Raw genomic sequence first — 6,930 nt, 5'->3', positions numbered from 1 at the left:
AATAGGGCAGTGGAAGGTGTAGCACATGGTCAAGGGTCCAGCAATCAGTCAGCTCATTGATCTAATTTCTAATATATTTTCTCAGTCTTTTCATGTCTTCCCTCAATATAGCAGCTCAATATAGCAACCTTATAAAACATAATACAGAAATAAAATGTAAAGAATACAGCTAGCTAGTAACTCTCTCCATATTCCTGTTAGAATTTCCTCCTTTCCCATTTATATCTCCAAAGCAAAAGAAACTCTGCTCTTTTCTCGCCTCCCTCAGCAGATGTCAAAATGCTACTTAAGTGAATGACTCTCTCGGAGTCATGCCATCTAGGGAGGGGCTAGTGAACACCAGGTACTTCAGCATCTGAACCCCTTTTCAGTGATTTGTTATCCTCTGTGAGTGGACTTTCTTTATCTCAGTCATACACAGCATATTTGCCCTATTTTGCAACAGGGAAAAAAATGGGAAGAAAAATGGGAAAAACAAGAGTCAGAGAAAGAAAAAGAAAACTGCTCTTTCTTGTAACTAGAAAGGTCCTTGTCATACTCTGCTTTGTCTATTCTTTTCATACTCAAGTAGAAAGAGAAAATAATTTGAAAAAATAATATTAATGATACATTATTAAAACTACTTTTAGAAAGCTATGCTGAGTAGTCTAAGTGTCAAATGTCTACATTGCCTGTCTCGACCTTTGCAGTTACTCATAGTTCGTCACTTTTACCCCATTTAATGCAGAAGGAAATTAAGGCATAAGGGGTCAGTGTACCAAGGAATACACATTGCAGTAATGTAGATGATTTCTACTTTAAAAACCAAAACACTACTGAAAGTAGTAAAAGAAATAGTAAACAAATGGAAAGACATGCCATATCTTTGAATAGGAAGACTGAGTATCATAGATAAATAGGACTCTTTAGTTAAACTACACAGTTAACAGGATCCCATTTAATTAAAAAACGGGAGAGATTTTCCTTGGGACCAGATAAGATTATTCTAAAAATAATAGCCAAGAAAGTTCTGAAAAAGCAGATTAATCAAGAAGGCTCTTTTACTGGTAATTCAAACATCACAAACCTAAAATAGTGAAAATGCAATTGTAGCGTCACATGCTGACACCAAGGTAGGGAAACAGAATAGAAAAACTAGATATAAACCAATATATACAGGAAGTCAGTAAGGAGAAACAGTAGCATTTTAAATCATTGAAGACAAACAATTATTCAATAAATAGTCTTAAGGCAACAAACTAGTCAGCTAGAAAGCAATATTTACCCATACATCACGCCTCACATCAGGAGAAACTTCATATTTCAAATATTTCAGTGTAGACATGAAAGCATAAAAATACTGGAAGAAAACAAAAGGGAGTTTTTTTTAATGATATCAAAGTGAAGAAGACCTTCTAACTATGAGACGAAATCCAAGCAGTAACTAACATTTTTATTTTGACAAATTCAGCAAAAATTCTACATAGCAAACACTGCTGTTACAAAAATAAAAAAGCAAACCCCCAAAAAACAAAACACGGTGGGGAATTTGGGAGTCACTACAGATGCAAAGGGATGGCACAAAGGAGTTCTTTTGTGATGATGGAACAGCTCTGTGTCTTGACTGCACTTACACGAGTCTATGCATGGGATAAAGCTGCATCAAAACACACACACACGAATGCATGTTAAAAGATTAGCGCAAACTGAATAAAGTCTGTAGACTTGTTAACAGTAATGTGCAGATGTCACTTTCCCAGTTTTGATATTGTCCTATAGCCAAATAAGATGCCACCATTGGGGGAAGCTGCCTGAAGGGGACATAGGACTCTGGGTTATTTTTACAATTTCCTGTGAATCTATAACTATTTCAAAATTAAAAAGTTATAAAACATTAATATTAGAATCAATATCAATCTGTTCTTCCCACAGATCTTCACAGGCTGGTTCATTGTCATTCAGATGCTGTCTCAACTCAGATAAGGACTCCTCACTGGTCACCCTACGTACGTCACTTCTCTGCCCTCTCTCACATTATCATTCTTTAATTTCTAATCATCTCTCATTACTGGAAATTATCTGGCTTTCTTTTTAATTGGCTATTACTCCAAACAGAATATAAACTCTATGCAAATTGTCTACTTTACTCACCATGTTTTCGCTGTTCCTAAACAGTGTCTGATATGTAGTAGCTGCTCTGCAGATTGTTGAAAGAAAGAGTGAAAAAATCGATGTTACAATATGATAGCCTTTATATATAAAAACACAGAATATAAGGAGTATATGTGCATGTTGTTTTTGATTGCATATATCATGTATATATGTGTTACACACACACACAAACACAATAGATTTGTAACCAAATAATCTAAGGAACTAGAGGACAAAGGTGTGACACACCTTTATTTTTCATACATACATACTTTTCTTACATACATGTATCTGTTATTTATTCGGTAAATGCTTTCAAAATAAAAATAAAGGCTAGGCAGAGGAAGAGGAATGCACAGAGGGAATTTGTTAAATGAGCGATCAAAAATATAGAAGAGAATCTCGGAGAGCATGGTGTCATGGACACCAAGGAAAGAGAGTTTCAAGGATGGAGTGATCAACAGCACCAAATGATGCTATTATTTCCAGAATACTATGATGCTGGAACCAAAGACGACTTTAGAGATGTCTAATCCAGCTGAGCACCACAGTCACCTCTGTGAACCTCAGGAATGCCTTTGTGAAGGCCTGGCAGCCCAACAACACAGCCCTATTCCAGAAATGCTGTCCAGCTAGAGATCATGCAATGAATGCCAGATCCAGCCAGTACTGAAAACATGTGGAGAACAAACTCGAATCATGTTTAATCACCTCCAGAGTGGGAAGTAACATTGGCTTTCATTTTAAGTGCTGAAATCTTTAACACTGTTTCAAGATTTGTACCTGGGGTTTGTTTTCATCAGGTATGGTAAGGTGACAGACACAGAGACAACTGCCTTTGAAAGAAGAGTTTGTTAGTTCCAGTTCGCAAGAGAAGGGGGCACACCACATCATGAAGGGCCCATTGGGAAACCCTGGGTCACTCAGGAGGCAGACAGAGAGAGGAGAGAGCACGGCCCTCAGTCTTTATTGTGATTTCTCAGAAGGAATGGGCCAGGCAGAGTAGCAGAGCTTGAGCAAGCTTAGGCTTAGGTAGTTTGAATACTTTTGGGGACTCTGGACTATAGGAGGGATCTTTACCCTATCCTGTCTAGTTGATGTGGCCCAGGGTCAATAGGGCAGGGAAAATGTTGGCCTGGTGCTTCAGAGTTAGCTAGAGGAGGTGGCTGGGATATGGACATTGGATTGGTTGGTCTGCATAGGAAAAGGTGTGCTCAAAAGGAAGTTGGTTTGCTGTCTCTAGGAATTAGCTAGTCTTTGAGGGACAGCCTCTCTTCAACCAGCAAGACCCCAAGATGTCAAAACATCACATAGTACAGAAAATACATCAAAGTATAGAAAACAAAAAAATGTGATTAATGCAAACCCAGACTCTAAAAATGATACCTAAGACAGAGTGTTTAACTTCTCAGATACAAATTTCTGAGTGCTGAGAACAGCTGAAGAAAATTTCACAACTCTTTCTGTCAGTGCCAGGGAATTTCATCAGATCCAAACTCAGCTAGAAATGATCCTCTGTCCAGCAATGCATCTATTTCAGAGGGTCCCTGACTTGACCGGAATCACCTGAAGACCTTTAAGAATACTGATGTCTGGGCCCAGCCTCTAGAGATCCTGACTTAAGTGGTCTTGGTGAAGATCCCACATTGGAATTTGTAAAAGCTTCTCTTAGGTGATTCTGAGGTGCAGCCAAGGTTGAGAACTTCCACCCTGTGTATCAGCAGCTCCAGCCCTTCACAGTGGAAGAGGCTGCCCTCCTCCTGCTCAAATGTAATCCTTCTGCTGGGGTTCCAGATCCCAAGTCCTCACTCCGCAGACAACTCATACATTACTTGCCACTACTATCTCCCATGCGTTGAAATGGAGCATGGACACATCTTTAAGATAGGAAAGTTCCAATTACTCTGATTGCACAGGTCCTTTTCCCTGAAGTGGCAAGTTCCAACTAGGGGGAGATGGCTAGATTTTGAAATATTAGCAGTTCCCAGCCAATGAATACTTCCCCGGCTAGGTAGGTAAGAAGACAAGCAGTTAGAAGGGATGGAACTAGAACTCAGTCATCCTGACTGGATAAAGAAAAATGAAGCAAGCAGGAAAGGTGCTTATTAAATCTTCAGTGAACTTCTCTGCGTAGGAAACAGTTGCCGACTACTAAGCTAAGGCCCACTTACAAGAGTAATATTTGTGTGGTCCTTTTGGAGATGACATTTCTTCAAATTTTACATGTAGGTAACAGTTCAGCCTTTCTATTAATGACTTAAATATTTTCCTAGAGCTCCTGAAATTCCAGTCCCACGTGGTGGAGAATTAAGTTTTTTGTGATCCTCCTGAACAATGGGCAAATGTAACTTCTTCATCTTATAACGTGAGGGGGAGGCCTCCTAACTATATCCCTTAATCCCTCTGGTGACGCACTTATCTTCTCCACTGTCCTCTTGGCCTGCACCGTCTGCTCCCTCCTCTGGCTGCTCCCGGTTTGTTGGTCTTAGGGCCTCTGCATGGAGGTCCAGGTTGTTTTCAGATCTTAGCTGCTCCCTAAAGAAATCACTGCCCTTGTGGGAAACATCAAAAAGGTGAACTTAATCCATTCTGTGTCATTATAATTATATATACATCCACAAGGGGGAAAGTTAAGTCCTTCAGTTGAACATTCCTGGCACATGGCACCTGTAGAGACAAGGCTGGGCTCTTGGGGAAAGGTGGCAGTGTGAAGATTACCACTGGGGCATTGAGCCAGGCTACCTGGGTCTGCATCCTGGCCCCTCAGATTTCTAGCCGTCACCTTGGACAAGTTACTCTAATCTCTCTCAGTGTCTCAATCTTCACTAGATAATCTGGAGTTGATATTAGTACCTGTGTCACGTCACCTGATGTAATAATTAAAATTAATACAGGAAATGTGCTTATATCAGTGTCTGGCACTGTTATCTATTATCATTAAGGCATAATTGATAGGAGATCATTTCTGGTGGGTGGGATTAGATGCTGAAGTCTTGAAGTGTTCCAGGAAAAGAGAACCTTCAGCCTTATACCTCAAGCCCTATAGCTTGAAATGACATACTTTGGAAGAAAGAGAGTGCATATGCCCTAGGGTGTGGGCAAGGAGGTGGGGGCTTGTTGTTTGGAATAGTAGGAAAAAAAGAAAGAAGGTTCCATTCTACCTTTTTCGTCTGTGCTTGGGTAGGTCTTGGATACGTCTGTATTATCTTTGTTCTTTCTTCTACTGCTGTGCCTGGAAGAGTCGAAGGCCCCAAGGGCGTTGTGGTTTTTGTGTTGCTGGACTGCTGTCTGTCTGTCTTTCTTATTAAGTAAGGGAGTCCTGAGATGGGAAAGCTAGTGGAGTGAAATACCTGGAAAAAAGACTGAGAACTGGCTTCGGGGTTAAGGTTGAGATCAATAGGACAGATCAGTAGTTTTGGTTGCTTTAAAAAATAATGATACTAGAAGCACACTCTAGTAAATGAAACAGAAGAACGTTTTGTAAGGGCTAGTAAAAGACCTGTAGAATCTCCAGAGGAGCTATAGAGTCGGGCATGGAGGCAATGAAGCCAGGAACCTGCCCACACTACACAGCGGGACCCCACAGTTCTGCTGCCAGGAGTAGACCATATATCATGCTGGGAATCAGATACTAGACCCTCTGCCCTAAGAACCTGGATGCTTCACCACCTTCTTCTCTGCATGAGATGCCTACTTCTTCGCATTGTTCTTTCCTGAAACAAATCATACATGGGCACCTGATTGAGGAAGCCTAGGTTATGGGGAAAGAGGTGGCTGGAATGGGGAAAAGGATTTCACACACAGTCAAAGACATTTAGGGTAATTTTTAGGAAGGCTTGCTGTGCACTGTGTGAGGCAGCCTCCCTCCCTCAACCCATCAAACTCCACAGTGAAATCTACTACCTCTCAGTGAATTGGGATTTATGGTTCACGTGGAGGATGCAATTCCATCCTGGCAGCAAGGCAAGAGAAGGAGGTTCAGTGATGATGTGATTATGTTTGCAAAATATGGGCCTATTTCAGCTCTGTCCAACATCACTACTAAACCTGAAAGTCTTTTATCATTGATAAACTGCTTTGCTCCATGAGTAGTTGAACTTTAAGCTTCAGCAGAAAAAACTATACCCCAAATTAAAACAAAACATTTTACCCATAGTATACCTACCAAATCTACATTATCAAAGAGTACATCATGATATAACTCATATTTTCCTATAAGAACCGTATTATAATTAGAGGCCTGCTTTTCCAACTCAGATTTGTTATTAAATTAACCCTCTATGTAGCCAAGAATGTATCATAAAATAAAAGTAGGATAAAGTTTTAAAATAATTTCAAGTAGTGAGATACTCTATTGCTCTGTAAAATATGCATAAATAGTACTTATTTTTAATATAGCAGTCTTAGCCATAAAAGGCACGTATAGTTCTTAAAAAATATAAGCTGATATTGTAAATTTTATTTTTATAAATATTATGCTAACCTTAGAAAGTTTTAATAAAAGCTTGTGTTGTTTTTCTTAGAACTTTAGAGTAAATGTTTGATAACCTCAGCATCCTGAAATTGTTTTTCAAGGAAGTTTGAAATAGGTATCTTCTTTTTCTCTAAAAAACTCCTGTCTCGTAAGCTGAAATCTTCAAAATCATTCCACTATCTGAATGTGACTCAAACGGGTAAAGTATGATTTAAGTATACATTTTTTTCTAAGAGTTTACTTTTTCCTTTTTCTCCCCAAAGCCCCCCCAGTACATAGTTGTATATTCTTCGTTGTGGGTCCTTCTAGTTGTGGCATGTGGGACG

The sequence above is a fragment of the Equus quagga genome, chromosome 8 (assembly GCF_021613505.1).
Source record: "Equus quagga isolate Etosha38 chromosome 8, UCLA_HA_Equagga_1.0, whole genome shotgun sequence".
NCBI lineage: Eukaryota > Metazoa > Chordata > Mammalia > Perissodactyla > Equidae > Equus > Equus quagga.
The sequence above is the reverse complement of the archived record's forward strand: the minus strand, read 5'-3'. Positions refer to the sequence as shown.